This window comes from Triticum dicoccoides, chromosome 5B (assembly GCF_002162155.2).
Source record: "Triticum dicoccoides isolate Atlit2015 ecotype Zavitan chromosome 5B, WEW_v2.0, whole genome shotgun sequence".
In the NCBI taxonomy this organism is placed as follows: domain Eukaryota; kingdom Viridiplantae; phylum Streptophyta; class Magnoliopsida; order Poales; family Poaceae; genus Triticum; species Triticum dicoccoides.
This window is the reverse complement of record NC_041389.1, coordinates 468,903,524-468,928,886: the sequence shown is the minus strand read 5'-3', so window position 1 is coordinate 468,928,886 and position 25,363 is coordinate 468,903,524.

The window sequence follows — 25,363 nt, the reverse complement described above, 5'->3', positions numbered from 1 at the left end:
TTTACACGTGAAAAATCCCCATTGGTCGGGGCTGTTAACGGGTTATCGGATCCAAAACCCGACCCGATAGCTTAATGGCGTTCCGTTATGGTGGATGCCACGTGTCGGTCACCCTTGACGAAATCACTTCTGTGACGCGCGATTTATCATCATGGAAGTGGACACTTCCGTGATGATAATTTTGGTAATGTCATGGAACACTTCTACGACAGCACAGGTATGACTATCTTGATTCTGTCATAATTTTGTCATGGATGTACGTGCATGACAGAAAACGCGACCTACTGTCACAAACACGTATCATCACGGAAGTGTATTTTTTTTGTAGTGCTACTTACCTATGTTACAATATACAACTAGCTAAGGAAGATTATTAACCCAAGATAAGAGAGCAGGTTTAACACTCTCCCTCACTCTATGGTACAACAAATTGATATCATGTACAAATTTACATCTCCAGACGCCAAACGAAGCCCTGTGTATATAAAGGGATGGCCCGGCGGCGGTTCAGGAACAAGAAACAACAACTCGAGATATAGGTAAAGCGGATTCGCTCCCTGCTCATCGAGACCCATCAATTCCACCACAACTAGATTGTAGGCTTTTACCTTCACCGCAAGGGGCCGAACCAGTATAAACTCCCCGTGTCCTTTGTCTGGCTTAACCCCTTTTTGCTAATCTCGTTGAGATGGATCCACGACTAAGTCCTCTCACTAGGGCATCTGACGTGTTAATTCCACGACAGTTGGCGCCCACCGTGGGGCTATCACATGATGGTTTCGAGTTCTTAAAGGGAAACTTTGAAGGACTCAAGGGATACGCGGTTGGCCGGATGACCAAGAGTCGTCGTGGCAAGCTCTACATCGACGATGCAGGATGGGGCCCCGAGGCCGACTCAATTGAGTACGGGTACCGGGTCCCCTTTGGCGGAATTCACGTTTTCATTGGCAAGATTGGCGAACCGGGCCCTGAGCCGGACATCTCCACCGACCTCGTCGAGGCGGCTCAGCGTGCGAGTCCTGCCCGGGTTCAGCCTACCATGAAGCATGCGTTTGTAGGATTCATCCATGGTGCGGAATCTGAACCGGTGTCCGACGATGAGACGACCGTCTACTCAGATGGTGAGTCATCGAGTAGCGAAACCGAGTCGCTGTACCAATTGCAAGACGACCAGATTGGGGGCTATTCCGATGGCGACAGTATTCCAGACCCCTTTGAACCGCCAAACCGGGTTGCAATCTTCATGGCCGGTACACAGCCCACATTGCAATCTTCATCTGCAGCAGCAATGATTTCTGGATCGGCAGCCGGGGCAGGAGGCCCCGCGCACCGGTCATCTCAAGTTCTTTCCGGTTTGTTGGACGCCTGGACGGCATTGTTGACCGCGACAGTTACCCCGGAGACCCAGGATCAGCATAACGCAGAGGTTACAAAGCTGAGGGATCAGATAACTCAGGCCAAGGAGGACTTGGCGGCTGAGGAAGCCAGAATGACTGAAGAACATGCCGCTTTAGATGCCCAGTCACAACAGATCCATGTGCAACATTACCGACTTATGTTGGATCAGAACGCGTCAAACGAAGTGCTGAGGAGGAGGCACCGATCTCGTCTGCCGCCGGTTTACGAAGGAATGAATCTCTTCAATACGACGGGGGCCAGGCCAAGTGATCCGGCAGCAGTGAACCGGACCGAGGCACGTGGGACTGGAGCTCCGGGTCAGCCACCGGTGATGGACCCGCCTCGACAGACGGATAACCCGCTGCAATACGTACCAACGCCACTGGGTTACTTCTCTAGCCCTTTGGATAACATGATTGCTGCATCGTCTTGTTTGGCAGCTATTTCGATGGAGGTCGAGTCACTGGCGGCAGTTGAAACACGACAGGCCAGGGATCTTTTTCAAACCGCCATGGTGCAACAGTAGCCTTACTCATACAGTAGGGACAGAATACATTCAACCCCTCGTTCGAGCAAGAGTTAGATCAGGCACATTGATGAACCGACTGTGTCAAGCAGTGCGCGGCACTGTGACGTCCCTAGAGGGCCTAATCCGGCACACGGTGGTATGAATGCTCAGGATGTGGTAAACAACGGCAGAGCACGACGAGAGGCAGAGTTAGTGGCGCAGTTAGCAGCACAGTACCCGAATCATCAACCCGCTCCGGTTCAACCGACGGCATCAGTTGAATGTGGATTGGCTTTTAGCTCTTGGGGAGTACCGTGCCTCACCCCAGCTCTGCGTAATGTGCGGCTACCCAAGGATTTCAAGGGTCCGCGTAAAGTGCCTAATTACACCGCCGATTTACCCCCGAGTCATGGGTTGAGAGTTATGAGATGGCAATGGAGATGCTGGATGTGGATGAAGCGGCGTGTGCAAAATACTTCACCATGATGTTAGACGGAACGTCTCGCACCTGGTTAAAAAGTCTGCCGTTAACTCGATCAGTTCATGGGATGAGTTGAAGGCCCGGTTTATAGCGAACTTCAAGGATACGTGCAAACAACCCATGTCGATTGTGGATCTGGCTGCTTGTGTCCAAGGAGAAAACGAATCAATGACTCATTGGGTGCGCCGGGTTTTGGAAATCCTGCATTCATCAGATCGCATCAATGTTGATTCGGCAATTATAACATTGGAGGGCAATTGCCGGTTTAAGTCGCTGAAGATGAAATTGGGACGGCTCAAGCATCACTGCAATGCCATGGGAACGCTCATGGCAGCTCTGGTTAAGTATGCCGATTCTGATAATACCAAGGATCCTGAGTCTGACGAAGAGAAGCCGGAGAAGGGAAAGAAGAATGCCGGCGCAAAAGGACAGCATAACCAGGCTGGCCATGGAAATAACGGTAAGCGCAAGGCAGACAATAATTCTGATTTTGTGGCTAACACCAATGTTCAAGGTAATAATCAGCGCCGTAAGGGTAAACCGCCCTCGTGGGGCGGAGGATCAGGGATGAATCTGGAGCGTCTATTGAACCAGCCTGGCGCAAAGCATGGGACGCAAGATAAACCAGCTACGCATTTATGGAAGGATTGCTTCATTATGCGAGAGTTCAAAAATTCAGATCTCTTCCGGCATAATCATGGACCGTCTGGCGGTTCAGGACTGGGTTATGGTGGAGGTAACTCCAGTTCAGGTTTTCAGGGTAACCAAGGTGGACAGGGCAATCAAGGCAATCAGGGCAACCAAGGTGGTTATAATCAGCAAGGGAATCAGCAACAGCAGTAGTCGGGTTATCAGAGCAACCCAAAGCAGTTAAATGATGGACAGTATTGTTGGAAATATGCCCTAGAGGCAATAATAAAAGCATTATTATTATATTTCCTTGTTCATGATAATTGTCTTTATTCATGCTATAATTGTGTTATCCGGAAATCGTAATGCATGTGTGAATAACAGACACCAACATGTCCCTAGTGAGCCTCTAGTTGACTAGCTCGTTGATCAACAGATAGTCATGGTTTCCTGACTATGGACACTGGATGTCATTGATAACGAGATCACATCATTGGGAGAATGATGTGATGGACGAGACCCAATCCTAAACATAGCACAAGATCGTATAGTTCGTTTGCTAGAGTTTTGCAATGTCAAAGTATCTTTTCCTTAGACCATGAGATCGTGTAACTCCCGGATACCGTAGGAGTGCTTTGGGTATGCCAAACGTCACAACGTAACTGGGTGACTATAAAGGTAGACTACGGGTATCTCCGAAAGTGTCTGTTGGGTGACTTGGATCAAGACTGGGATTTGTCACTCCGTATGACGGAGAGGTATCACTGGGCCCACTCGGTAATGCATCATCATAATGAGCTCAGAGTGACCAAGTGTTTGGTCACGGGATCATGCATTACGGTACGAGTAAAGTGACTTGCCGGTAACGAGATTGAACGAGGTATTGGGATACCGACGATCGAATCTCGGGCAAGTAACATATCGATAGACAAAGGGAATAGCGTACGGGGTTGATAGAATCCTCGACATCGTGGTTCATCCTATGAGATCATCGTGGAGCATGTGGGAGCCAACATGGGTATCCAGATCCCGCTGTTGGTTATTGACCGGAGAGTCGTCTCGGTCATGTCTGCTTGTCTCCCGAACCCGTAGGGTCTACACACTTAAGGTTCGGTTACGCTAGGGTTGTAGGGATATGTATATGCAGTAACCCGAATGTTGTTCGGAGTCCCGGATGAGATCCCGGACGTCACGAGGAGTTCCGGAATGGTCCGGAGGTAAAGATTTATATATGGGAAGTCCTGTTTCGGGCATCGGGACAAGTTTCGGGGTTATCGGTATTGTACCGGGACCACCGGAAGGGTCCCGGGGGTCCACCGGGTGGGGCCACCCATCCCCGGGGGCCACATGGGCTGTAGGGGGTGCGCCTTGGCCTGCTTGGGCCAAGGGCACCAGCCCCACATAGGCCCATGCGCCTAGGGTTCAAGGGGGCAAGAGTCCTAGGAGGGTAAGGCACCTCCTAGGTGCCTTGGGGGGGAGGGAAACCCCCCTTGGCCGCCGCACCCCTAGGAGATTGGATCTCCTAGGGCCGGCCACCCCCCCTTGGCACCCCTATATATAGTGGGGGAGAGGAGGGACTTCACACCTTGAGTCCTTGGCCTTTGGTTGCCTCCTTCTCCCTCCCCAACACCTCCTCCAACTCCATAGCGCTTAGCGAAGCTCTGTCGGAGTACTGCAGCTCCATCAACACCACGCCGTCGTGCTGCTGCTGGTGCCATCTCCCTCAACCTCTCCTCCCTCCCTTGCTGGATCAAGAAGGAGGAGACGTGGCTGTTCCGTACGTGTGTTGAACGCGGAGGTGCCGTCCGTTCGGTGCTAGGATCTCCGGTGATTCGAATCACGTCGTGTTCGACTACATCATCCCCGTTCTTTGAACGCTTCCGCTCGCGATCTACAAGGTATGTAGATGCATCCTATGACTCGTTGCTAGATGAACTCCTAGATGATCTTGGTGAAACGAGTAGGAAAATTTTTGTTTTCTGCAACGTTCCCCAACAGTGGCATCATGAGCTAGGTCTATGCGTAGTTCTTCTTGCGCGAGTAGAACACAATTTGTTGTGGGCGTAGATTTGTCAACTTTCTTGCCGTTACTAGTCCTTTCTTGCTTCAGCGGTATTGTGGGATGAAGCGGCCCGGACCAACCTTACACGTACGCTTACGTGAGACCGGTTCCACCGACTAACATGCACTAGTTGCATAAGGTAGCTGGCGGGTGTCTGTCTCTCCTACTTTAGTTGGAGCGGAATCGATGAACAGGGTCCTTATGAAGGGTAAATAGAAGTTGACAAATCACGTTGTGGCTTTAACGTAGGTAAGAAAACGTTCTTGCTAGAACCCTAATTCAGCCACGTAAAACTTGCAACAACAATTAGAGGACGTCTAACTTGTTTTTGCAGCAAGTGGTTTGTGATATGATATGGCCAAAGTTGTGATGAATGATGAATGATCTATATGTGATGTATGAGATGTTCATGCTATTGTAATAGGATTCACGACTTGCATGTCGATGAGTATGACAACCGGCAGGAGCCATAGGAGTTGTCTTTATTCTTTTAATGACCTGCGTGTCATCGAGATACGCCATGTAAATTACTTTACTTTATTGCTAAACGCGTTAGCCATAGTAGTAGAAGTAATAGTTGGCGAGCAACTTCATGGAGACACGATGATGGAGATCATGATGATGGAGATCATGGTGTCAAGCCGGTGACAAGATGATCACGGAGCCCCAAGATGGAGATCAAAGGAGCTATGTGAAAATGGCCATATCATGTCACGTTTATTATTTGATTGCATGTGATGTTTATCATGTTTTGCATCTTGTTTACTTAGAACGACGGTAGTAAATAAGATGATCCCTCACAATAAAATTCAAGAAGTGTTCCCCCTAACTGTGCACCGTTGCGACAGTTCGCTGTTTCAAAACACCACGTGATGATCGGGTGTTTTATTCAGACGTTCACATACAACGGGTGTAAGACAGATTTACACATGCAAACACTTAGGTTGACTTGACGAGCCTAACATGTACAGACATGGCCTCGGAACACAGAAGACCGAAAGGTCGAGCATGAGTCGTATAGAAGATACGATCAACATGAAGATGTTCACCGATGTTGACTAGTCCGTCTCACGTGATGATCGGACACGGTCTAGTTTAACTCGGATCATGTAATACTTAGATGACTAGAGGGATGTCTAATCTAAGTGGGAGTTCACTAATAATTTGATTAGTTGAACTTAATTATCATGAACTTAGTCTAAAATCTTTGCAATATGTCTTGTAGATCAAATGGCCAACGTAGTCCTCAACTTCAACGCGTTCCTAGAGAAAACTAAGCTGAAAGACGATGGCAGCAACTATACGGACTGGGTCCGGAACCTGAGGATCATCCTCATAGCTGCCAAGAAAGATTATGTCCTACAAGCACCGCTTGGTGACGCACCCGTTCTCCCTGCAGAACAAGATGTTATGAATGCTTGGCAGGCACGTTTCGATGACTACTCCCTCGTTCAGTGCGGCATGCTTTACAGCCTAGAGCCGGGCCTCCAAAAGCGTTTTGAGAGACATGGACCATATGAGATGTTCGAAGAGCTGAAAATGGTTTTCCAAGCTCATGCCCGGGTCGAGAGATATGAAGTCTCTGACAAATTCTTCAGCTGTAAGATGGAGGAAAACAGTTCTGTCAGTGAGCACATACTCACTATGTCTGGGTTGCATAACCGCTTGACTCAGCTGGGAGTTAATCTCCCGGATGATGCGGTCATTGACAGAATCCTCCAGTCGCTTCCACCAAGCTACAAGAGCTTTGTGATGAACTTCAATATGCAGGGGATGGAAAAGACCATTCCTGAAGTATTTGCTATGCTGAAATCAGCGGAGGTAGAAGTCAGGAAGGAACATCAAGTGTTGATGATCAATAAAACCACTAAGTTCAAGAAAAGCAAGGGTAAAAAGAGCTTCAAGAAGGACGGCAAGGAGGTTGCCGCGCCCGGCAAGCAAGCTGCCGGGAAGAAGCCAAAGAATGGACCCAAGCCCGAGACTGAGTGCTTTTATTGCAAGGGAAGCGGTCACTGGAAGCGGAACTGCCCTAAGTACTTAGCGGATAAGAAGGCCGGCAAAACCAAAGGTATATGTGATATACATGTAATTGATGTGTACCTTACTAGTGCCCGTAGTGGCTCCTGGGTATTTGATACCGGTGCAGTTGCTCACATTTGTAACTCAAAGCAGGGGCTGCGGAATAAGCGGAAACTGGCAAAGGACGAGGTGACGATGCGCGTCGGGAATGGTTCCAAGGTCAATGTGATCGCCGTCGGCACGCTACCTCTGCATCTCCCTTCTGGATTAGTTTTAAACCTTAATAATTGTTATTTAGTGCCAGCTTTGAGCATGAACATTGTATCGGGATCTCGTTTAATTCGAGATGGCTACTCTTTTAAATCTGAGAATAATGGTTGTTCCATTTTTATGAGAGATATGTTTTATGGTCAAGCTCCTATGGTGAATGGTTTATTCTTTATGAATCTTGAACGTGATGCTACACATGTTCATAATGTGAGTACCAAAAGAAGTAAAGTTGATAATGATAGTCCCACATACTTGTGGCACTGCCGCCTTGGTCACATAGGTGTCAAACGCATGAAGAAGCTCCATGCTGATGGACTTTTAGAGTCTCTTGATTATGAATCATTTGACACGTGCGAACCATGCCTTATGGGTAAAATGACCAAGACTCCGTTCTCAGGAACAATGGAGCGAGCAACCGACTTATTGGAAATCATACATACCGATGTGTGCGGTCCAATGAGTATTGAGGCTCGCGGTGGCTATCGTTATGTTCTCACCCTCACTGATGATTTAAGTAGGTATGGGTATATCTACTTAATGAAACACAAGTCTGAAACCTTTGAAAAGTTCAAGGAATTTCAGAGTGAGGTTGAAAATCTACGTGACAGGAAAATCAAGTTTCTACGATCAGATCGTGGAGGAGAATACTTGAGTCACGAGTTTGGCGCACACTTAAGAAAATGTGGAATAGTTTCACAACTCACGCCGCCTGGAACACCTCAGCGTAATGGTGTGTCCGAACGTCGTAATCGCACTCTGTTAGATATGGTGCGATCTATGATGTCTCTTACCGATTTACCGCTTTCTTTTTGGGGCTATGCTTTAGAGACTGCCGCATTCACTTTAAATAGGGCTCCGTCGAAATCCGTTGAGACGACACCGTATGAATTATGGTTTGGGAAGAAACCTAAGCTGTCGTTTCTAAAAGTTTGGGGATGCGATGCTTATGTCAAGAAACTTCAACCTGAAAAGCTCGAACCCAAATCGGAAAAATGCGTCTTCATAGGGTACCCAAAAGAAACTATTGGGTACACCTTCTACCTCAGATCCGAAGGCAAGATCTTTGTTGCCAGGAATGGGTCCTTTCTGGAGAAAGAGTTTCTCTCGAAAGAAGTAAGTGGGAGGAAAGTAGAGCTTGATGAAGTATTGCCTCTTGAACCGGAAAATGGCGCAACTCAAGAAAATGTTCCTGAGGTGCCAGCACCGACTAGAGAGGAAGTTAATGATAATGATCAAGATACTTCTGATCAAGCTCCTACTGAAATTCGAAGGTCCACAAGGACACGTTCCGCACCAGAGTGGTACGGCAACCCGGTCTTGGAAATCATGTTGTTGGACAACGGTGAACCTTCGAACTATGAAGAAGTGATGGCGGGACCAGATTCCGACAAATGGCTAGAAGCCATGAAATCCGAGATAGGATCCATGTATGAGAACGAAGTATGGACTTTGACTGACTTGCCCGTTGAACGGCGAGCCATAGAAAATAAATGGATCTTTAAGAAGAAGACAGACGCGGATGGTAATGTGACCATGTATAAAGCTCGGCTTGTCGCTAAGGGTTATCGACAAGTTCAAGGGGTTGACTACGATGAGACTTTCTCACCGGTAGCGAAGCTAAAGTCCGTCCGAATCATGTTAGCAATTGCCGCATTCTATGATTACGAAATATGGCAAATGGACGTCAAAACGGCATTCCTTAATGGTTTCCTTAAGGAAGAATTGTATATGATGCAGCCGGAAGGTTTTGTCGATCCTAAGAATGCTGACAAAGTGTGCAAGCTCCAACGCTCGATTTATGGGCTGGTGCAAGCATCTCGGAGTTGGAACATTCGCTTTGATGAGATGATCAAAGCGTTTGGGTTTACACAGACTTATGGAGAAGCCTGCGTTTACAAGAAAGTGAGTGGGAGCTCTGTAGCATTTCTCATATTATATGTAGATGACATACTCTTGATGGGAAATGATATAGAACTCTTGGACAGCATCAAGGCCTACTTGAATAAAAGTTTTTCAATGAAGGACCTTGGAGAAGCTACTTATATATTAGGCATCAAAATCTATAGAGATAGATCAAGACGCCTCATAGGTCTTTCACAAAGCACATACCTTGATAAGATATTGAAGAAGTTCAATATGGATCAATCCAAGAAAGGGTTCTTGCCTGTGTTACAAGGTGTGAAATTGAGCTCAGCTCAATGTCCGACCACGGCAGAAGATATAGAAGAGATGAGCGTCATCCCCTATGCCTCAGCCATAGGTTCTATTATGTATGCCATGCTGTGTACCAGACCTGATGTTAACCTTGCCGTCAGTTTGGTAGGAAGGTACCAAAGTAATCCCGGCAAGGAACACTGGACAGCGGTCAAGAATATCCTGAAGTACCTGAAAAGGACTAAGGAAATGTTTCTCGTTTATGGAGGTGACGAAGAGCTCGTCGTAAAGGGTTACGTCGACGCTAGCTTCGACAAAGATCTGGATGACTCTAAGTCACAAACCGGATACGTGTATATTTTGAATGGTGGGGCAGTAAGCTGGTGCAGTTGCAAGCAAAGCGTCGTGGCGGGATCTACATGTGAAGCGGAGTACATGGCAGCCTCGGAAGCAGCACATGAAGCAATATGGGTGAAGGAGTTCATCACCGACCTAGGAGTCATACCCAATGCGTCGGGGCCGATCAAGCTCTTCTGTGACAACACTGGAGCTATTGCACTTGCCAAGGAGCCCAGGTTTCACAAGAAGACAAGGCACATCAAGCGTCGCTTCAACTCCATTCGTGAAAATGTTCAAGATGGAGACATAGAGATTTGTAAAGTACATACGGACCTGAATGTAGCAGATCCGTTGACTAAACCTCTCCCTAGAGCAAAACATGATCAACACCAGAATTCCATGGGTGTTCGATTCATCACAATGTAACTAGATTATTGACTCTAGTGCAAGTGGGAGACGATGAACCTACGAACTATGAGGAAGCGATGATGAGCCCAGATTCCGCAAAATGGCTAGAGGCCATGAAATTTGAGATGGGATCCATGTATGAGAACAAAGTATGGACTTTGGTTGACTTGCCCGATGATCGGCAAGCCATTGAGAATAAATGGATCTTTAAGAAGAAGACTGACGCTGATGGTAATGTAACTGTCTATAAAGCTCGACTTGTTGCAAAAGATTTTCGACAAGTTCAAGGGGTTGACTACGATGAGACTTTCTCACCCGTAGCGATGCTTAAGTCTGTCTGAATCATGTTAGCAATTGCCGCATTTTATGATTATGAAATTTGGCAAATGGATGTCAAAACTGTTGGAAATATGCCCTAGAGGCAATAATAAAAGCATTATTATTATATTTCCTTGTTCATGATAATTGTCTTTATTCATGCTATAATTGTGTTATCCGGAAATCGTAATACATGTGTGAATAACAGACACCAACGTGTCCCTAGTGAGCCTCTAGTTGACTAGCTCGTTGATCAACAGATAGTCATGGTTTCCTGACTATGGACACTGGATGTCATTGATAACGAGATCACATCATTAGGAGAATGATGTGATGGACAAGACCCAATCCTAAACATAGCACAAGATCGTATAGTTCGTTTGCTAGAGTTTTCTAATGTCAAGTATCTTTTCCTTAGACCATGAGATCGTGTAACTCCCGGATACTGTAGGAGTGCTTTGGGTATGCCAAACGTCACAACGTAACTGGGTGACTATAAAGGTAGACTACGGGTATCTCCGAAAGTGTCTGTTGGGTGACATGGATCAAGACTGGGATTTGTCACTCCGTATGACGGAGAGGTATCACTGGGCCCACTCGGTAATGCATCATCATAATGAGCTCATAGTGACCAAGTGTCTGGTCACGGGATCATGCATTACGGTACGAGTAAAGTGACTTGCCGGTAACGAGATTGAACGAGGTATTGGGATACCGACGATCGAATCTCGGGCAAGTAACATATCGATAGACAAAGGGAATAGCGTACGGGGTTGATAGAATCCTCGACATCGTGGTTCATCCGATGAGATCATCGTGGAGCATGTGGGAGCCAACATGGGTATCCAGATCCCGCTGTTGGTTATTGACCGGAGAGTCATCTCGGTCATGTCTGCTTGTCTCCCGAACCCGTAGGGTCTACACACTTAAGGTTCGGTTACGCTAGGGTTGTAGGGATATGTATATGCAGTAACCCGAATGTTGTTCGGAGTCCCGGATGAGATCCCGGACGTCATGAGGAGTTCCGGAATGGTCCGGAGGTAAAGATTTATATATGGGAAGTCCTGTTTCGGGCATCGGGACAAGTTTCGGGGTTATCGGTATTGTACCGGGACCACCGGAAGGGTCCCGGGGGTCCACCGGGTGGGGCCACCCATCCCCGGGGGCCACATGGGCTGTAGGGGGTGCGCCTTGGCCTGCTTGGGCCAAGGGCACCAGCCCCACATAGGCCCATGCGCCTAGGGTTCAAGGGGGCAAGAGTCCTAGGAGGGTAAGGCACCTCCTAGGTGCCTTGGGGGGGAGGGAAACCCCCCTTGGCCGCCGCACCCCTAGGAGATTGGATCTCCTAGGGCCGGCCACCCCCCCTTGGCACCCCTATATATAGTGGGGGAGAGGAGGGACTTCACACCTTGAGTCCTTGGCCTTTGGTTGCCTCCTTCTCCCTCCCCAACACCTCCTCCAACTCCATAGCGCTTAGCGAAGCTCTGTCGGAGTACTGCAGCTCCATCAACACCACGCCGTCGTGCTGCTGCTGGTGCCATCTCCCTCAACCTCTCCTCCCTCCCTTGCTGGATCAAGAAGGAGGAGACGTGGCTGTTCCGTACGTGTGTTGAACGCGGAGGTGCCGTCCGTTCGGTGCTAGGATCTCCGGTGATTCGAATCACGTCGTGTTTGACTACATCATCCCCGTTCTTTGAACGCTTCCGCTCGCGATCTACAAAGGTATGTAGATGCATCTAATCACTCGTTGCTAGATGAACTCCTAGATGATCTTGGTGAAACGAGTAGGAAAATTTTTGTTTTCTGCAACGTTCCCCAACAAGTATCATGTCTTAACTACTAGTCTATGCAAGCGCGACCAGAAGCTCCATAAAAGGACAGTAAACTTTGTTGAAGCGGCGGTGCCCCGTTATCTGCACTAGTCTGAACAACCTATTGTATGGAGTCGAGAGGATCATCCTCCTCATGTTGATAATCCTGGTCATCTAGCGTTGGTGGTTGCACCACAAGTTGGAGGTTATAAATTCACCAAAGTGCTCATGGATGGAGGGAACAATATCAACATTCTGTATTATGAAACCTTCCGGCATATGGGGTTAACAGATAAGAATCTTAAACCATCAAACACCATTTTTCACGGTGTGGTACCTGGTAAATCGGCTTACCCGGTCGGTAAGATAGCTCTGGAGGTGGTTTTTGGAGATGATCATAATTCAAGGTCTGAGACATTGACCTTTGAAGTGGTCAAAATCAGAAGTCCGTACCATGCCCTGTTTGGACGGTCGGTTTATGCTAAGTTCATGGCAAGGCCGTGTTATGTTTAATTGCAGCTCAAGATGTCAGGTCATAAGGGGACCATCATTCTGATACGGAAGATCTAGTCCGAAGGTGTGACGGCTGTCAGAAGTTTACACGCTGAGCTCATGTTCTAGCTCAAGAGTTGAGGATGATTCCAATTACCTGGTCGTTCGCAACTTGGGGGCTGGATATGGTTGGGCCTTTTAAGAGATCCAAGGATAAGAAGACCCACCTCCTGGTGGCGGTTGATAAATTCACCAAGTGGGTGGAGGCAGAGCCAGTGAGCAAGTGTGATGCGGCCATGGAGGTTCAATTCATGAAAAAGGTGATCTTCCTGTTTGGCTTTCCACACAGCATTATAACAGATAAAGGCACGAATCTCTCCAAGGGAGCTATGGAAGAGTTATGTGAACGTGAGCACATCCTGCTTGATGTGTCATCGGTAGCCCACCCCAATCTAATGGTCAAGAGGTGAGAGCTAATCAGGAAATTCTAAAGGGTATCAAGCCTCGGCTTATGGTCCCTTTGAAGTGGACGCCGGGTTGTTGGGTGGAGGAGCTGCCTTCCGTTCTGTGGAGTATTAACACCACCCCCAATAGATCTATGGGTTACACACCCTTCTTCATGGTTTATGGAGAAGAAGCAGTTCTCCCAAGTGATATGCGTCATGACTTGCCCCGAGTGACAACCTACATTGAAGTGGATAATGAGAGAGCACACCAGGATGCATTTGACCTGTTAGATGAACAATGGGATATTGCGGCAGCTCGCTCGGCAATTTATCAGCAAGACCTGCGGCGTTATCACAGCCACCGGGTTAAAACCAGGACTTTCCAAGAGGGCGACATGGTGCTCCGGCTCATCCAAGATCAGACTGACATGCATAAGTTGTCTCCACCTTGGGAAGGACCCTTTGTGGTCAGCAAGAATTTGAACAACGGCTCATACTACCTCATCGATGTTTGAGAGCACAAAGACTCACACAAATCATAGGAGGAGACTCGCCGACCGTGGAATATAGCTCATCTTCGGCCTTACTACACCTGAGCCATGGGCTCCTACTATGTATATATTTTTGACAATGTACATATTATGATCAATAAATAAACCGACATCCTTGCTAAAGCGGGGCCTCTGCCGTTTTCATCTTATATGTCTCCTTGGTTACATGGGGGCTCATGCGTGCAAAGCAAAGTTTTCCAGTAAACCGGCTTATAAAGCCACAACATAGCTTGGGAGCTTCACACCCAAGGGACCAAAGAGAGCATGTTGCCACGCATAGCTCAAACATAGGTACCCATTGAGCATAGCTCACAATATTACTTGGGGGCTCTTTTGTGCACAACAACAAAGAGTTTGAAAGGACCCTTGTAATAGGCTATCAAGCCAGGCTTGGAAGCCAGGTGTATTCACCTAAAACCCCGGGTTAACCTGCCTTCATCAAGTAAGCCACTCCGTCCAGGTAATCCTGGTATGACCCGCCGAACATTTGACAAGTCAATCTTATACAGACCCTGAACTTGTCAAAGTTAAAACGACAATTGCTTAATTGGAGGCCCATCTTAAAAGGCTTTGTCAAATGGTTTAACTCAGCGGCCTGGCAGCCCATGAAAAGCCTCTAATTTGGGCCAGGCAGCCCTTGAAAAGCCTCGACTACAAGTTTTTATTTGTTTTTGCAAGTTTTTCTTTCCTTTGATAAGGTTTTAAGGTAAACCGGCGTCCATTGAACCGGCCTGACTATAAGTCATTTCATCAGCCCGGTGTTTCTTAACCTGGTGCAGCTTTCAACTATCAGTTGTTTGCACGAAATCAATTATAAACTGGTGTTTATTAGCCCGGTCTGCCATTGACTATAAGTCGCCAGGATGATCATCTGGTGTTTATCATAACCCGGCGTGGTTTATTATATACCAGCACAGCATGGTGAGAGTTATCCACACTCAGGATTTGGGTTATCACCTTCCTACAAAAATGATTGGTACACCTATGATGTGACTTAAATCACAGGTATGAGGTATTTTAATATTTCATTATCTTTACAACCTTGGTTATAAACTCTGGCTTCATATTGGGCATCGTAACCCGTCCCGCGGTAAACCGCCAGGATAAGTTTTCAGTTTATGACATGCATAAAACATGATTGCATAACACCGATAAAAATCATAAGCAGACATTGCATCTTATGACAAAGTGGCAGTCTCAGGAAAGTGATTATGCACGATGGCATAGCAGACCAAGTGTTTTAAGCTATGCACGACGGCATAGCAGACCAAGTGTTTCAAGCTATGCATGATGGCATAGCAGACCAAGTGTTTTAAGCTAGCCTATTACAAGGCGCTTTAAACCGCCCAAAAAGATAATTGTTTTTCTACAGAGGACGGTACATAAATGGTAAACCGGCTTCCAGATTATGATTCCTCTTCGGCAAGATGAGAAGTTTGTGGATCACCTTGCACCGGTTCAGCCTCCGCCTCCCCATCCACTGGCTGGAAGTTAATGGTGGCCCATTCAATTCCACACAAAGCTCAGAAGACAGCTTCATCACTTATAAGATCTGACAGTTCAAGGTCAGGAGCATAAGTGTGCTTATGAGTTGGCGGTATTAAATTTTGGACTTCATAAACTGAAGCAGCAATCCGTCTATTGTCTGCATCATAGATGGACCGGTGATAAGACAGATCAGTCTCCTCGGCCAGTTTGCTAGCAAGTGGGCGCATTTCCTTTGTCAGAGCTCTAAGGGCATCCTCGTCAAACTACGACCCATCTTCTTTTTGGCTTGGATAACCATTTCTGAATCCACCGAATCAAGGTCAGCTATCCAAGCCTTAACCCGAGTGCAAATAAAGCGCCAGCCCTTGCAGCAGATCTCTTCATTTCTTCTAACTGGGCCGGCGTCATGGAGAGCTTGGCCAAGGTATCTTTGATTAAGGTTGGCGTGGTTTGTTGTATGAAGCAGTGCAGATAACTCATTGAGCGCCGGTATATAGCTGTTCAATTAAGGTATAAGCAGCCTTCAGCTTCTTGCGCATATCCGAGCCAAGATGGGCGACGCGACTACCTGCAATGGTTACAATATTGTTGTTAAACCAACAATTTCAAGGCTGATGAAATACGGTTCATTACAAAGTTACTTACCAAATATAGCAGAAGTCATAGCATTGATCTGACGCTTTAAACCAGTTAGCTCTTCCGCCACCGGTTTAAGTGCTGCTTCAGCATCCTCATCCCGTTTTAACAGAGTGGCCTTCTCAGTCTCCCAATCTGCCCGTTCGCCTTTGAAGCCATCTTTCAACTGCTCCATGGTGGTTAAAACGCCCTTCAACTCGTCTTTGGCCTTGGAAGTTTCTGCTTGCTGGGACTTGATATTTTCTTGAAGATCGGCGATTTGGGAATCCTTATTGCTCAAGTAAGCCTACAAAAGACAGATAATAAAGTTGTTAATACTTTCTCAAAGTCCCAAGCATACAACAAGTTATACACTTGGCACTTGGGGGCTAATGCGGATTGCTTTTATCAACTAGGATTTTAAGTCCCAAGCATACAACAAGTTATATAGTTGGCACTTGGGGGCTAATGCATATCGGTTCAAATTCAAGGTCGTCCAGGTTTTAACAATAAACCGGATCATTTTGATAACCAGAATGAATTTTGGAAGCTAAGTTACAAAAGATATACCGGTTCATCCTAAAGGTATAAACCGGTCTACAAGGGATAAGCAAGCAACTTTCTAATATTCTCCTACTTGAAGTCCCGGTTCACATTCATATTGGTGAACCGACCCTTGGGGGCTACTAGACTTGATCATTGAAGCAGGATATAAGGAAATGAGGAAGTTATTCAAAGGAACAAGTGTTTACCTCATATCGCTCTTTCATCAGGTTTACCAAACCGGCCTCATAGTCATGACTGGTATATAGCCGGTTCAAGAATATCTTGAGCATTGAGGTGAGCATAACTTGACAAATCAGTCTTCCACTTGCCTTTATCTGCAGCAGTAAATTCTTCTTTGGCACTGTGCTTGGATAAAGCAACAGGGTTGCAAGGAGCAGTGTGGCCAAAACTGGTAATCACCACATCATCGGTCGTGCCATCAACAATCTTTTCTGCATTGGACGGTTTAGCAGAGGCTCTTGCTGGGCTTGGTGGATCGGCGGCTGGACTTGGTGGATCGGCAGTTGGGCTTGGCGGATTAGCATGAGGACTAGTCGGATTAGCTTTTGGTGGATCAACATAAGTGTCCTGACCCTATGGCACAGGATCATCCAGAGTAATATCAGCATCTCGATCGGCAGCCTCTGAGGTCCTCTCCAATTCAATAGCCGGGTTATCATCGGTGGGAGCAGTCAGTTTGGCCTTTTTGCTGAGTCGGGCTTTGACACTGCAAGTAAGAAACAGAGGTTAATATAACGAACCGGTGCAAGAAAGCAAAACTAACATTACTATGCTTACCGAGGGACGGTCTTGAGAGGAGGCATCTGGGTAGTTGATGAATCAACAGAGGAGGAATTGGAAGTACCTGTCGGATTTCGGGTTCCGGCAAACCCTCTAGGTTCGAACACTGGGGTACGCACGGAGATCTCGCCCTCTACCTACCTGCACCTCGCCGCCTCGCTAGGATCTAAGCTATGAAAGGAACAACACAAGAGACACATGGTTTATACTAGTTCAGGCCACCATTGTGGTGTAATACCCTACTCTAGTTTGTGGTGTGGTGGATTGCCTCTTGGGCTGATGATGAACGATACAAGGAAGAACAGCCTCGCGAGGGTCAGTTCTTAGCTGGTGCGATGAACTGCTAGGGGGAGTTCAGTCACTCTTTCTGATGGTTTCTAGATTATGCCTCTACCTTGAGGTGGCTAGTCCTATTTTTAGGCAAAGGCCCTGGTCCTCTTCCCAAATATTGAGCGGGAAGGGTGCCAACAATTGTCCATTTTGAAGGGGAACATCCAGTACACTTATCCTGACTAAAGTTGGTCCTCGCCTATCAAAGGCTCTGGTGGTGACGCCGGCTTGGGCTCCACAATGAATTCCTTCCTGCCATTGTGACGGTCTTGGTCTTGTTGCACCGAAACAGATACCTTTGCTTGATGCTCTCGCCTGCGGTTGCTCCCTTTGCACCAAAGAGGAAAGGAGGACACTGCACGGGCTGGCGCCCACCTGGCGCCCTTGGTCGTCATGGCTTGCGTCATGGGCACCTTGTGAGGTACCCCGCCTTGATCTCTCTGCCTCCTCGCGAGCCAGCCTGACGAGGCCGTGTCTGAGGAAGCTTCCTGTCGTCCACCCCACGAGTCTTGGCCCCTCGCAAGGGTCTTGAGCTCGTGCTGATGAAGATGGGCCGTGCTGGGCCGCCCCTTGAGCCACGCCGCAGGCCGCAGGCAGGCAAGTCTGGGGACCCCCGTTCCCAGAATGCCGACAGTACCCTGATAATTTGAATCAGACGGATTAAGAGGGTATCGGAAGTAACCCGCCTTAGGATAAGATTTATTAGAAGTACAAGAGACCTCTGGACGGTGCTTTCAAACCGGTGTGTCCGGTTAACCGAAGGAGGTAACTTGTTGGCCACTGTGCCGGGTTGTGCGACGAGCTTCAGGTTGTTGTGTCTTCAAAGAAAATTGTGGATCCAAATAAGCGAGAGGATGTGAATGTTTTACTTTCCGGACTGCGCGACGGAGTTTTCGTACTGGCACATGATCTGAATCGGAAGAAACGGGAATTACCTCTACATGATCAGCACGGCTGGCTTCCGCATCATCCTGATAATGATCATTGTCAATAAGGTGCATGCAAAATGAACCAAGGGAATCAAGTTCTACCTCTGATTCTGAATCATCAACATCTTCAGCCGGATCAGGAGACTTGGCGGTTCTCTTCTTTGCTGGCTTCTTTGAGGCCTTACTCTTAGCACGAGGCACTCTCACCGGTTTGTCTTGTGGTTTTGCTGGTTTGTCTTGAGATTTCCTCTTCCAGAACGGGTCATTGCTCTACAAAGATAAACAGAAGGTCATCAGAAAACTTTCAACAAGGGGGCGAATTAAAAGCAGAAAGATACAATTCTTACCGCTGGCGGTTTATTAGATGCATAAAAGGGACGCAACCCAGTCTTGCTGCACTCAGATATCGGTTCATCCAACATCTTTTTGATAGCTTCAGTAATCTCGTCATCAGTTAGCTGAATATCGATATGACATTGAGGATCTTTTAACTCTCATGTATACTCGCACATTAAACCGGGACACTGGCTTAAGGGCAAGATACTCCATGAAACCCAGCAACGGACATGGTGAATGCCGGTTAAACCATTTGCCATAAAGGCTCAGATCTTAGAAATCTATGGTGCATACTTTGATTGTTCCTTGGCAGTAAGCCGTTGAGGCAATGGATGTTCATTACTGAGCCGGTGAGCACGATAACCCGACAGAGGATTTTCATCTTCAGGAGCGGTATTCCGGTAGTAAAATCACGTTTGATTCCAGTCCTTGGGGTGGCTGTCATGTTTGGCGTGAGGAAAATTGACTTCTTTCCTTTTCTGAATTGACACCCCGCCAAGTTCAGTGTTGGGGCCATCAGTAAATTCAGTACATCGATTCAAGTGGAAGAAGTCTCTGAAAAACTCAACGGTCGGTTCTTCTTGCAGATAAACTTTGCAAAACACTTGGAAATTGCAAATGTTGGACACAGAGTTTGGTCCAATATCCCGAGGGTGGAGTTGGAAGCTGGCAAGTACATCCTGGATTTTTTTTTATCCGGGAGGGCTAAAACCCTCGGTCCAGATGATGTACAAAAACAACTACTTCTCCGTCTTGAGGTTCAGGAGGATTTTCAGTACCCGGGGCTCTCCAATGGATGGTTTCTTGCTTTGCTAAAGCGCCAGTCACAACGTACGAATTAAGTTGCTCTTTCGTAACCCGGGAGGGAGCCCAGTTGCAAGAGAAGAGCTGTTTGGCCATTTTTTATAACAAGCTATAAAAGAAGTTCAATGTCGGTTTACTGTTCAAGATTGATATGCATAAACCGGCGCCAGGCAGGGGGAAGAAGTCAACTAGAGGCAATGTACATGTTAAACAAGATACTGATGCTTAGGGAAAATTGGCGGTTTAAGAGAGGGCTAATGGTACCTGACGGATTATCAACTTTTAAACAGTTAAACCGCCTACAATGATGCGGAAGGGACATATCTGAAATTTTCTTAAGTGTTGCACAAACAGGTTTTATAAGTTGGTGTGATAATTTCGGATCTACCACAGTTCTACAAAAGGGGAGAAATTTTAAACCTAAAGGTCACGACAGCAGAAGAATGCATATGCTTGGACAAGATCTCATGCAGTAAAAAGTGGTTTCTGAGGGTGACTAGGGGCACTGAACTATTACCGCACACCTTTACTATCAGTTTCAGATCAAGCTATCAGATCTAGAAGAGAACAAGGACGAACAATGAAGAACACCGATGAACAATGGAACCCTAATGCAGATCTGATATTTGGGAAGAGGAGTACTTACTAGTGTTGCAGGGCAGCGGAGGTGCGTTGCAGTTTATCTGGTCAAGAACAGGTTGATGTTGCGGCCTTGTCGATGCAGATGTGAAGGTCGATAGTGGCGGCGGAGCTCAGACTCTTCGGGGCCGCTAGGAAGAAGAAGAGATGAAGAGGCAAGGGGGAGAATGGAAAGGACCCCCGGTCTTATTTATAAAGGCGAAGGAATAAGTGACAAGCGCGAGAATCGAGGAGCCAAAAATCGGATATCCGATACAGCTGTCGTTTCGGTCATTGGAAATTAATTAATAAAAGAAGTATTTACAGGGTTTTAGACAAAGATGATGTCATGACGATTCGCTATAATCTTAGAAGATGACATCATGGCTATTTATCAAGTTTACATGGAGAAGATGTCATGGCGGTTTACAAGGATTATAGAAGGATGTTCAAGGAATTTTTCTAAGTGTTGAAGATTGACATGAACAGGTCCAAATCAATCTGGGGCCTAATGTTGGGGATATAACTACTGAGTATAAACCACCCAAGAGGGGCCGGTTTGTGCTCATCCATATATAAGCCCATGAAGATAGGGAGTATGGCGTTCTATCATTGAAGTTTAGAGGCCCAGAGCCCAAAGGCGATTTAGAGCCCATAAACGTAAATCATCATGAGATGTGTAAACTTGTGTTGTAAGTTAGGGAAGTTAGAAACCGAGCTGGACACGTGTATGAGCCAGTGTCGGTGTTCTATAAACCGCCGAGCATCAACCTATGTATATAAAGGGACGACCCGGCGGCGGTTCAGGAACAAGAAACAACAACTCTGGAGATAGGTAAAGCGGATTCGCTCCCTACTCATTGAGACCCATCAATTCCACCACAAACAGGATTGTAGGTTTTTACCTTCACCGCAAGGGGCCGAACCAGTATAAACTCCCCATATACTTTGTCTGGTTTAACCCCTTTTTTCTAATCTCATTGCGATGGCTCCACGACTAAGTCCTCTCACTAGGACATCTGACATGTTAATTCCACGACACTTTCCTCTTCAAGGAAAATCAACGCAAGCTCAAGACGTAGCAAGAAGGATTTCTGGCACCGTTACCGGGGAGGTCTTCGCTCAAGTCAAGACATACCAAGTACCCATCACAAACTCATCTCCCTCGCATTTACATTATTTGCCATTTGCCTCTCGTTTTCCTCTCCCCCACTTCACCCTTGCCGTTTTCTTCGCCCTTCTTCTGTTCAATCTTGTGTTACCATGTGCCTTCTTTTTGCTTGCATCTTTGCTTGCAAAAAGTTTATGGATCCTCATCCACTTTCTAATCTCTTTAAGAGATCCAATTATGTTGAACCTATTGCTAGTGAGTTGAATGCACTAGATTATCTTTATGAAGTTTTGCTTGAAATTTGTGAATCTGAAAATTGTGATGAAGTATCTTATGAAGAGATTCATGATAGCTCCTTGAATAAAAAGCATGATTGCAATGATTTTAATATAAATTCTCTTGATTTCAATTGTGCTAATAAGATGCAAAACCCTAAGCTTGGGGATGCTAGTTTTGCTATGTCTACTACTTGTTGCAATGATCATGATTGGGGTGATTCTTGTTTTATCTTGAAAATTTATTTGACCCCCATGATGAATATGAGATTGACAATAATGTTTTCAATAATATTGAAAGTGGGTTTGGAGAGGTCATGACTTTAGTTAATGATATCCCACTATTTTGGAAGAGTGTCAACTTCACATGCATGTGGATCATGTAGAGAATATGTTATGTGATAGCTATTTTGTTGAATTTTCCTATGATCCTACATGTAATTATTATAAGAGAGTAAAATATGGTTGTAGAAATTTTCATGTTACTAAATTACCTCTCGTCATGTTGAGATTGCTATCGTCTCTTTCTTCTTCCTTGCATTTGCTAGTGTTTGATTGCTTTGCAAATTTGTTTGCCTACAAGATTCCTATGCATAGGAAGTATGTTAGACTTAAGTGTGTTTGTCACGTGTTTGATGATTCTCTCTTTGCGCTTCAATTCTTGTCTTTCATGTGAGCATCATTAAAATTATCAATGCCTAGCTAGGGGCGTTAAACGATAGCGCTAGTTGGGAGGCAACCCAATTTTATTTGTGTTTTTTTGTTTTTGTTTCTGTTTAGTAATAAATTTTGCATCTACCTTGTGCTTAGATGTGTTTTTATGTTTTAATTAGTGTTTGTGCCAAGTAGAACCTATAGGATAACCTATGGTGATAGTTAATTTGATTCTGCTGAGAACAGAAACTTTGCACGCACGAAATTAGTTTTGTTAAATCACACAAACGTGATTTTGGGTTGATTCTTTTTGCTGCTGATCAATAGACAAATTGTCTAGGACTTCCTATTTTGGTAGGATTTTTAGAGTTCGAGAAGTTTGCGTTAGTTACAGATTGCTACAGACTGTTCTGTTTTTTGACAGATTCTGTTTTTGTGTGTTGTTTGCTTATTTTGATGCATCTATGGCTAGTATTAAGTGGTATGAACCATAGCGAACTTTAAATACAGTAGGTTTAACACCAATATAAATAAAGAATGAGTTCATTAAAGTACCTTATATGGTGGTTTTTTTTCTTTCACTAACGGAGCTTATGAGATTTCCTGTTGAGTTTTGTGTTGTGAAGTTCTCAAGTTTTGGGTAAAGATTTGTTGGACTATGGAATAAGGAGTGGCAAAAGCCTAAGCTTGGGGATGCCCATGGCACCATAAGATATTCAAGAGTAGCCAAAAGCCTAAGCTTGGGGATGCCCCGGGAAGGCATCCCCTCTTTCGTCTTCGTTCATTGGTAACTTTACTTGGAGCTATATTTTTATTCGCCCCATGATATGTGTTTTGCTTGGAGCGTCGTGTATGATATTAATATTTGCTTTTTAGTTTTCCACAATCATCCTTGATGTACACACCTTTTGGAAGAATCCTACTTGATTGAAATTTATTAGAATACTCTATGTGCTTCACTTATATCTTTTGAGCTAGATAGTTTTTGCTCTAATGCTTCACTTATATCTTTTAGAGCACGGCAATGGCTTAAGTTTGTAGAAATTTCTAGTCTCTCATTGTTCACTTTATTATTTTGAGAGTCTTTTAGAACAGCATGGTATTTGCTATGGTTATAAAATTGGTCCTAGAATGGTAGGCATCCAAGTTGGGTATAATAAAAACTATCATAGGAAGTGAATTGGATGCTATGATCAATTTGATACTTGATAATTGTTTTGAGATATGGAGGTAGTGATATTAAAGTCATGCTAGTTGGGTGATTATGAATTTAAAGAATACTTGTGTTGAAGTTAGCAAGTCCCGTAGCATGCATGTATGGTTAAAGTTGTGTAACAAATTTGAAACATGAAGTGTACTTGGATTGTGGGATGAGCAATGGTCTTTTCCTACCAATCTATCCCTCTAGGAGCATGCGCATAGTGCTTGGTTTTTGACGACTTCTAAATTTTTGCAATAAGTATATGAGTTCTTTTGACTAATGTTGATTCCATGGATTATACGCACTTTTACCTTTCCACAATTGCTAGCCTCTTCAGTACCGTGCATTGCCCTTTCTCACCTTGAGAGTTGGTGCAAACTTTGCCGGTGCATCCAAACCCCGTGATATGATACGCTCTATCACACATAAACCTCCTTATATCTTCCTCAAAACAGACACCATACCTACCTATTATGGCATTTCCATAGCCATTCCGAGATATATTGCCATGCAAATTTCCACCGTTCTGTTTATCATTACTTTTGTCATATTGCCACTGCATGATCATGTAGTTGACATCGTATTTGTGGCAAATCCACTTGCATAATTTTTCATACATGTTGCTCTTGATTCATTGCACCATCCCGGTACACCGCCGGAGGCATTTATATAGAGTCATTATCTTGTTCTAGTTTTGAGCTGTAATTCATGCATTGTAAATTAATAGAAGTGTGATGATCATCATTATTAGAGCATTGTCCCCAAAAAAAAGAAAAAAAAGAAAGACCAAAAAAAAGAAAGGCCAAAGAAAAAAAATGAAAAAAATGAAAAAAAAGAAAATAAATAAAAAGGGGCAATGTTACTATCTCTTTTTCCACACTTGTGCTTCAAAGTAGCACCATGTCCTTCATATAGTGAGTCTCATATATTGTGCTTCAAAGTAGCACCATGTTTTTCATATAGAGAGTCTCATATGCTTCCTCAAATGTCCTAGGTCTTCGTGAGCAAGCAAGTTGGATACACACCCATTAGTTTTCTTTTGTTGAGCTTCCATTCATTTATAGCTCTAGTGCATCCGTTGCATGGCAATCCCTACTCCTCATGTTGACATCAATTGATGGGCATCTCCATAGCCCGTTGATTATCCTCGTCAATGTGAGACTTTCTCCTTTTTTGTCTTCTCCACACAATCCCCATCATCATATTCTATTCCACCCATAGTGCTATATCCATGGCTCACGCTCATGTATTGCGTGAAATTTGAAAAAGTTTGAGCTTATTTAAGTACGAAACAATTGCTTGGCTTGTCATCGGGGGTGTAGAATTTGGGAGCATTTTTGTGTGATGAAAATGAAGCATAGCCTAACTATATGATTTTGTAGGGATGAGCTTTCTTTAGCCATGTTATTTTGAGTAGACATGATTGCTTTTATTAGTATGCTTGAAGTGTTACTATTTCTTTTGTCAATATGAACTTTATTTTGAATCATTTGGATCTGAACATTCATGCCACAATAAAGAAAATTACATTGAGAATTATGCTAGGTAGCATTCCACATCAAAATTTCTGTTTTTATCATTTACCTACTCGAGGACGAGCAGGAATTAAGCTTGGGGATGCTTGATACGTCTCCAACGTATCTATAATTTTTGATTGTTCCATGCTATTATATTACCCCTTTTGGATGTTTATGGGCTTTATTTTACACATTTATATCATTTTTGGGACTAACCTACTAACCGGAGGCCCAGCCCGTATTGCTGTTTT